At 57.7% G+C, this 8,530-nt stretch overlaps 1 long non-coding RNA gene across 1 annotated transcript; it reads right to left on the reverse strand.

The window, feature by feature from the left end:
* Window positions 1-4,534: 4,534 nt before the first annotated feature.
* Window positions 4,535-8,530, reverse strand: LOC102023711. The gene is made up of 3 exons (XR_260889.1): window positions 8,165-8,530; window positions 6,327-6,504; window positions 4,535-5,532 (listed from the first exon to the last, which is right to left on the reverse strand). It is a non-coding gene; the product is annotated as an uncharacterized LOC102023711 (long non-coding RNA).

The raw sequence follows: 8,530 nt of genomic DNA on the forward strand, positions 1-8,530 counted from the left end.
CCACAGCCTTGCCCCTCCAAGCCTCCTGCTACCTACACTGGTGCTGAGATCCAGAGGCAGGGGGTCTGGACCTGTGCAGAAGACTTTCTGGAGACTTCCTGGGGTGGGCCTGTGTTGTAGGCACCCAGGAAGGAGTTGGGCTTGCGGTGAATCCTCACTCTCCCCCTAGAGTCTGTGTTCCTTGACCTTGCTGTGCCTCTGTTTCCCCTCAGGCAACCAAATTACAAAGACTTGACTCTCCAAGGTGGTGCCGGGTCAGACAATGGGCAGGGTGAAGCCCGGGCAGGCGGGCAGCTGTGCTTGGTGTCAAGCAGGTCCCTAGAGCTGCCTGTGTCCTTGTCTGTGTAGACCCTGTAATGACCCCCAAAGGTGCCTCTGACCGTGAGTCTGTGAACTTAGGGACTCTTCAGATGCGACCAAGTGGAGGACCTGGAAGTGGGAGATGATCCTAGGAGCCCTGGATAGACCCTAAATGCAGCCTTTAGGGTGTCTGTCAGAGGAGGGCAGGAGGGTGTCAGAGAGAGAGAGAGACTGATTTGAGGATGCCGTGCTGCTGACTTTGAAGTTCAGAAGCGGCCCTGCCTGAGCCAGGGAACACTGCTCTGGAAGCTGGAAAGGGCAGGACGCAACCCTGGCCACAGGTGAGACTAGAGGGGTGACCCTTCTGCCCTCCAGCTGTTGCAAGCCAACTATCACAGCAGCAGTAGGAAACGACACAGGTTCTATTCGAGGAAGTGATTTCAAGTCTTCCATATGAAGAGGTCCCTTAGGACTGCCCCCCCCCCCCGCCCCATGCCTCTGGGCAGGACCCCAGCCCCATCACATAGACCCCAAGGATGGATAAACAGGGGCTGGCTGAAGCGCCAGAGACCTGAACTTGGGGCAGAAGCCCCCTGGAAAGCTCTCCAAGGGCCCCCCCACATCCCCGCCCCCTCCCCCAGCCTGCCAAGAGCGACCCAGCAGGAAATAATAAAGCGTTCTTTTTGGACATATTTCCTCCTATTTTTAAACCTTTATTTTCCCATAGCTTTGTAAGCGTCTAACTTCAGCGTCCGAGTTGGACGGAGGCCAAGAGCGAGGATGTGTCCAGTCTGCTTGAAATGGTGGCACTACAGAGTCCCCCTTGCTGCCCACCACCCCGTGCAGAGGTTCGGGGGTGGACAGGGCTTGGCCAGTGTCACTCGGCTTGTCCAAGTCCAGGCCACCTGGAGCCAAGTCTGGCTTTCTCCCATGACACCATGCTGCCCCCCAGAGGTGGCTTGATTTCCGGAAAGTGACCCTGAGCAGCGGGGCTCCACAGCCAGGCACCTTCTGCAGCTCTGGGGTCAGGTAGAGAGCTCAAGATGACTCCAGGCTGAATCAGGGAAGCAGCTTGTGTCCAGCATTACCCAGCCAGTCAGAACTCAGGGCACCGGGAGCTGGCACCCGTGAGTGGGGACTGCAGGCTGTGTGTATGGTGACCGCTTAGGAGACTGGAATCAGGCTGCCATGTATTAAGTTTAAAAATGTGCCAATGAGGGATTTGTGTATTTGTTCCATGAAGTATCTCGAATCCTACCTTGTGCTGGGCAGGGTGCAGAGAACAATCTCACTGTGACGGAAGAGGTAATTCAGACAGGAGCTAGGCAAACAGACCAACTAACACTCAAGTAACAGAATCATCTTGAAGAGCAAAAGGATGGGAGGTGGGTGTTAGGGAGGCAGGCAGAGTAGTGCCACTTGGGGTAGTTGGAAGAGACCTCTGATTTTCAACCCAAGACTGGATCCAGGGAAAAGCTTTCCAGGCAAGCAGAATGGCAAGTGCAAAGGTCCTGAGGCAGGAAAGAGCTCAATGTATTTCAAGGTTCATGCAGCTGGTGCAAAGTAGGAGGATGGGCAAGGGAGAATGAGGCAATGGATAAGTGGGAAGGGGTCAGAGTGGGGGCTGTGGGGAGGTGCTTCCTTATCATGAGGAAACTGAGGCACAGAGAAGCCAGCTGGCCTGGAGCTCTGCGGCTGGATCTTTATCCCCTGCCCTCACCCCCTGACCTTGCAGGTACAGAGAGGCCAGGCTCAGGCCCATCCCTCCACTCAGCTCCTCTCCCTCACGTGGGCCTCCAGACCCAGGCTCATTCCCTGTCCGCTGCAGCCCTGTTTGCCCTCATATTCTCCATGGAGTGGGCATATTGATTTTTTTTTTCAACATTTACGGTCATCTTTTTCCTTGACAGTGCGGTCCCCAAGGCTAGAGACCGGCCCCCAAGGTCAGGGACTGAGAAATCCCTGACTGCCGTCTCCCTAGCACCCAGCACAGGGCTGGTACATGACAGGCCTCAGTGAGTGGGGATGAATAAATGAATGAGCAACAGTGGCACATGCACCCAGCCACTTGATGTGACTTTGTTCCCCTTTATCTTTCCCAAAGAGAAAGACTGACAGCTGTGAGGATTATTCTGACAGCTTCTAGGTTATGCCTTACATCATGTCCATTCACATCTCCCAGGCCACTTCCCCTTCATCCAACTTCTTTCCCCTTTGCTTTGGCTATCAGGAAGCTCTGTCAGTTTGGGTAACCAGGGCTGGGGGTTTAGCTCAGCGGCAAAGCACCTGCCTCGAAAGCACAAGGTCGTGAGTTCAATTCCCGGTACCAGAGAAAAACCAAAAAAAAAAAAAAGAATATCAGTTTGGGTAACCAAGGGCTGGAATCTCTCCCCTCCCATTCTGCTCCTGTCCTCTTTCTGACCTCCAAGCTCCCTGCTTTCACTGTCTGCTGCCCCCATTTAAACAAGAGGGTTCAGGCAAAGACTTTCTGAACAGAACTCCAAAAGAACAAGAAGTAATTCTGAGACTCAACAAACAAGATCATATCAAATTAAAGATTCTGCACAGCAGAGGGAACAACCAACAGAGTGAAGAGACAACTTACGGAATGGGAAAAAAATTTGCCAGCCACAGATAAAGGTCTACCATCAAGAATATATATAGAATGTGTCGGGTGTGGTAGTGCACACCTGTAATCCCAGCACTTGCGAGGCTGAGGCAGGAGAATCATTGTGAGTTCAAGACCAGCCTGGGCTACAAATTGAGCTCAAGGCCAGCCTAAATAGTGAGACCCTGTCTCAAAAAATAAATTAAAAAAAAGCAAAACACACACACACACATATATATATATATTATATATATATAAAGAATGGAAAAAAAATGAGATCCCCCTCCTGAAATAAAAGAATCAACAACATGGACAACTGAGATGAGCAGACACTTCCCAGAAGAAGTACAGGTGGCCAATAAAAAACATGAAAAATTGTGCATCACCGTTGGCCATCAGAGAAATGCAAATGAATGATAGACAGTGTAGTAACTGTTGCTATTCCCTTATTATTTGGTTATGAACATTTTAATTTTTCATAAAATAAAAAATAAATAAACAAGAGGGCAAGGTGCTGTTGAGGAGCAGGCCTGGGGGAGGGGCGAGGCTGGGTCCCTGGCAGGAGGCCCCCCTCCCGTGGGCCGGCCTTTGGCAGCCTGATTGCCCACCTGGGCCTCCCTGTACCTTGAGGAGCCAGCTCCAGAGTGCTTCAAGGACACACAGATAAGATCTCCTCAGATAAAGGATCCATGACCCGACCTGGAAGGGGACAGGGCCTCGAGTGTGACCACATTTCCCTGGCATCAGACTTTCTCAGGAATAAAAGTACCAGGCGCAGGTGGGTGTGGAGGCTCTGGAGAGATTTCCCGGCCTGGCACGGCCGGGCTGAAGACACCTCTCCAAGGCGAGGAGGAACAGAAGGTTCCAAACCCGTCCCCACCCAGCGGGAGAGGCGGCCTTGAAGGCCTGAGTCAGGTTGGCATTCAAGTCCCCCTGCCCAAACAGCTGCCTGGTCTCTCTGGCCTCCGTGTCATCCTCTGTGTCACAGAACACCCCCTGCCCGGGCAGGTGTGCAGCTCAGGCAGGAGAAGTAGTGTAGTAAGTGTAGCCCCCACAGAGGCGACTCTGCTGGGCTCTTGGGTGGCCCTGGCCTGCTCTCCGAGGGCTTCCTTTGACCCAAGCAGCCCACCCTGAGCTGCCCGGCCCCTCCCAGCTGCCGGCTGCTGTCTGCCACCAGGGATGGGTGGGCCAAGACCGCTCTCAGCCTGGGACAGTGTGTTCCCAGACAGGGCCTCCTGGGGCAGTGGCACAACAGTCCCAACCTGGGCGCTGCTCTCTAGCTTCCAGAAGCCAGGCTGGGGCTGAGCTGGTGCTCACAGCCTCGCTGCCTCTTCTGGAGTGAGGGTGGCTTTCTGCCACCGCCTTCACCGGTGCTCTGAAGGCCTCTTCCTGTCAACTGATCTTCCTGCTCTGGGTCTCTGGATCCTCATCACATCTTCTGCCCAAAGTACCAACCCACACCTCACTCCTGGAGGTGACACGATGACTGTGGGTCCTGGGTACACCCCAGAGGCTCCATCTGCAGCTGTGGGGGGCAGGGCCTGGGGGCTGGGGGAGCAGGTGCGAGAGGCTCCAGCCCACAGCCCAGCCTGGCCCTGCTGCTCTCTGCCTGTGGGTGAATGATGCTGTAGGTGTCCTGTGACCCCTGGGGAGATCTTCCCATGAGATGGGCCCATGAGACCCAAGGAATCCTTTGAGAGCCCCTGGCAGGGAGTAGGCTTTGGCGACCATCTGGGGAGTCTTGTGGGTGGCTCTGACCCATGATGAACACCCCCACCCCACTTCCAGGAAACATACCAGCAGGCCCTGGAGCCCCACTGTGGTCTCGAGGCTGGCCTCCAGGGGGCAGTGCCTGCTTGGGGACCAGCCAGGATTCGGGAGGCGACGGCGCCCTCTCCCTCTAGGTGTTCACAGAGCACCTGGGCTCCTGGAGGTGGCTGCTCCCTGCCCTCCATTCCTAAGCAGAGCAGATGCTGACTCCCCAGGTGGGTTTGGGGCCGGCCCTCCGGTGAGGGCTTCTTCCTGGCTAGGTCCCCCACTGCACTGTGCTCCCTGGCCCATGCGCATGCATGAGAACCTCTGTGAGACTGATTAGGGGCCAAGCTGGGGGGCAGGTGGATCCCAGAATGCAGGGAGCTGGAGCTGGAGGGCAGATCAAGGCAGGAAGATGGGGACCAGAAGTCAATCCTGCCCAGGGCCTTGGGTCTGGCCCTGAGGAGTACTGGGAAGGGCCCTAGAGTAAAGCCTGGAGGTCTGGGTTCAAGTCTAGTCTCTGGCCAGTTCTGATGAGTGCTGTCCAGAATGGCTCTGAGCCTTGATTTCCACACGTGTAGAGTAGGGACAGGGAGGTTTGGTCTGTGGCCTCCTAGCAGGAAGCCAGAGGTTTTGAGGGTGGGAGCAGAAGGGTCCCAGAAACCTTGGGGCACCCTGGGTAGTTAGGGGCCCCTTGCTTGCCTGGTGACGCTGGATTTGGGATCTCACCCAAAAGGCTCATTTGAAAAGGTGTGACTTGGGGCCGTGGTGGTGGTGAGCAGGGCCCAGCTGGCAGCCAGATGCTTGGCAGCCTCCCCCCACTTCCTGTAGTTCCTCGAGCCCCCCAGGCAGAGGGGCCACCCAGCAGAGCCCTGCAATTGAAAGAGGCAATCACCTCACCCATAGTCAAATTAGCAAACCCGTGAGCCCCCTCAGAGTCATGCCTGGGTCGCAGTGTGTGGGACTGAGCTCTCCGTCTGTGTGGGCAGCAGTGTCTCACCCAGACAATGCGAGTCACAGCCCACCTGGCCTCGTGAGCTGGCCAGAGGCTGCCGGGTACAGGCTTCACCCGGGCCCCACAGAGAGGCTCTCCCCTGTTAGACATTTAAGGATGGTCACTGAGAGCAACCAGCATGCAGGCCACCGCCCACATGGCATGCAGCTGGGCCACTGGTACATGGGCCGGAGGCCAGTGCTCCTGTCCCCAGCAGAGAGGAAGGTCAGGATGAGGTTGCAGCAGTGTCCTCAGGGCCAGGAGGGTAGTTGGCAGGGCAGATGCCAAGCTACTCCCTAGTTCTGAGCCCGCTGGCCAGCACTGGCCTGTCCCATCGGGGTTCTAGCAGGTTCCAAATGGAGCCAGCACCCTCGGGCCCAGCCCCTTCCCCTTACAGACCCCATAGCAGAAGACCCCACTGGTCACCCACTTCCTGGAGTAGAAAAGCAGTGCCTCCTCAATGTCCCTTCCACAAATCTCCACCCTGAGCATTCAGTCTACTAAGCCTAAATGTCCACTGCCCCTCACCCTGTGGCCGCCCCTGTTCCAGGGCCAGCACCTCATTAGTCTTCACGGAGGTGCCCCATGGGCTGTGCACTGAAGCACCCCCCCCCTTGCTGCGGCCCAGGGGACTTCTGAGAGGCAGCCGCAGCCCTCCCTGCTGGGGCTCACATGCTCAGTTCTGTGCTCCTCTGTCACTCTCCCCAAGTCTGGGGACACAGTAGAGAGAACTTGGCTGTCACTCTCCTGGCTGGCTTCTGACCTTCTCTCCCAGCAGCCTTTGGTACTGTCCGGAATGGCCATGTCCAGACTTCCTGGGGTACTCCCCTCTCTGGTACCATCTGGGGGCCTGGTGGGGAAACGGATCCCAGTTCAGCGTGTTGCCCCCAGCAGCACGCAGGAGCTGCTTCCGGCCCTCAGCTCAAGGGAGGGAGCAGCCACCTAGCCTCTGATGGCCAAGGGAGGGGGCTGCCCAGGAGCGAGAGGCAGGGTCCTGGGGGGACAGCATGGTGCCCTGGCACTCCTGGCGGAGGAGCCCTGGGGAGAGGCTCCCACTGCCTCCCCAGCCCTCCTTGCTGCCATCTGCTACCCAAATGTCACTTGAGGGCACACCTCCTGCCCACACCTCTGTCCACAGGTGGCAGAAGGAAGAATTGACCCCCCCTCAAGCTGATGCTCCCCATACCATCCGGTCCAGGGCTGGGGTGGTACACAAGGTGGGGGGTCACACTCTGCTGAGCTTGGGTCTGCTCTCCTGATTTGTGCAGGGACAATGTCTCCACTGTCCTTCCCGTGAGGGGTAGAAGTGACAGAGGGCATCGTGACAATGGCAGAAGCCCCTTCCAGCACTGGCCAAGGCTCCTGGGGGTGAGTGACCCAGCTGTGGAGGGGGAGCCACGTCTTCGTTCGATTGTTTCACAGGGCCAGGCTGTGGTCAGACACGGGCCACCTGCTCTGTCACACTAGCACGTGGGCCGGAGCACCTGGGCGTGTCTTCACAGGGACTCCTAAGGCACCTCACTGTGTCCCTGGGGGGCAGGGGCTTCTCCAAACTTCTAGTTACTTATCATCAAATGGTGGGATCACAGTGCCCCTTGTATAAAGGCGGGAGCAGGGAGAAAATTATCTGTGCTGTGTGCCAGGGTCAGGGCCCATGCCCATGCGGCTCCTGTCCAGGAGAGCTATGAGACCCCCAGGACCCCAGGGCCCTGGCTGGGAGCTTCTGATATTCATCCCAGCTGTTTGCCACTGTCTCCTGCCAGAGGCGGGGGCTGCAGGGACATTCACCGTCTGCATCGGGCCATCGAACTGTCAGGAAAGAAGTCTTTTGAAGAGGGCAAGGTTGCAGGAAGACAGACGGACGAAGGGAAGGGCAGTCCTGCTGGCTGCACCATACTGAGTGTCCCGGGCTCATATGGCAACTGTCAGGGCCTTCCCCTGAGGTGGGAGCCCCTCTGGTGGGGAGCAGGAGTGGGAGAGTCAGGCAGGTGCTCCGCCTGCGGCCCAGGGATCTGGGCACCCTGACTCGTCCTAATCCTCCCCAGATGCCCCCACCCTGCCCCAGTCTTGCGCATAGCCCCTCTGTGCCCCAAGAGGAGCCCAGAGGTAGGGCTGGCTCCTCTCCCAGTGGCCTGGTGGCTCTGTGGCCGGCCCTGGGTCAGCAGCCCTGGGTCTTGGCGCCGCCTGCTGGAGGGAGGCAGAGCCGGCCACCCGATGTCACATCTGTGAGCTCCCTGTCCACCCAGGGCTGCACCAGGGCTCAGAGGGGGGATACGGGTGGGCGGGCACTTGCTGCTGCTGTTAGGTGTGTCTTGGGAAGGTGAGAGAACACCCAGTCGCCCCAGAGCTGGAGGGCCGGAGTCATCTGAAAGCCAGGCCCTGCTCTCACACAAAAGCCCATTTCATGTCGAATGGTTGCTCCTCCTCCTGCCCAGCCTTTGCTGCAGAGCCCCTTCTGAGTCTGGCTCTGCCGCCACCTCGCCCCCTCCTGGGGGTCTTGTGACAGGTACCTGAGCCACCACAGGTGAAGGACTTGGCCCTGTGCACGTAGAAAGCCTCTATGAGTTAGCAGCATCGCCAGGGTGGCCCCTGGCATCTTGCAGCCCCCTGCTTGTCCAGGCCAGGCCCTCTTTTTGGAGGAGGAGGGGGCTGCTAGAGGAGTGGCTTAAAGGAACCTTCCTGGGTCACCCAGCGTATGGGGGGACCTGGGACCCACCAGGCTGGGGGTCCTGATGCCCAGGTGGCCTCTACCTCACCAGTGCCACCCTGTCCAGGCAACACCTGAGTGGCAGACACTGGTGTTGCCCTGCAAGGTACTGGCTTTCTGCAGGCCTGTTTTCCTCATCAGCCAAATAGACTCCTCTGCCTGGAGCCGG

Source organism: Chinchilla lanigera, unplaced genomic scaffold (genome assembly GCF_000276665.1).
Source record: "Chinchilla lanigera isolate Chin_1 unplaced genomic scaffold, ChiLan1.0 scaffold00021, whole genome shotgun sequence".
Taxonomy (NCBI): Eukaryota; Metazoa; Chordata; class Mammalia; order Rodentia; family Chinchillidae; genus Chinchilla; species Chinchilla lanigera.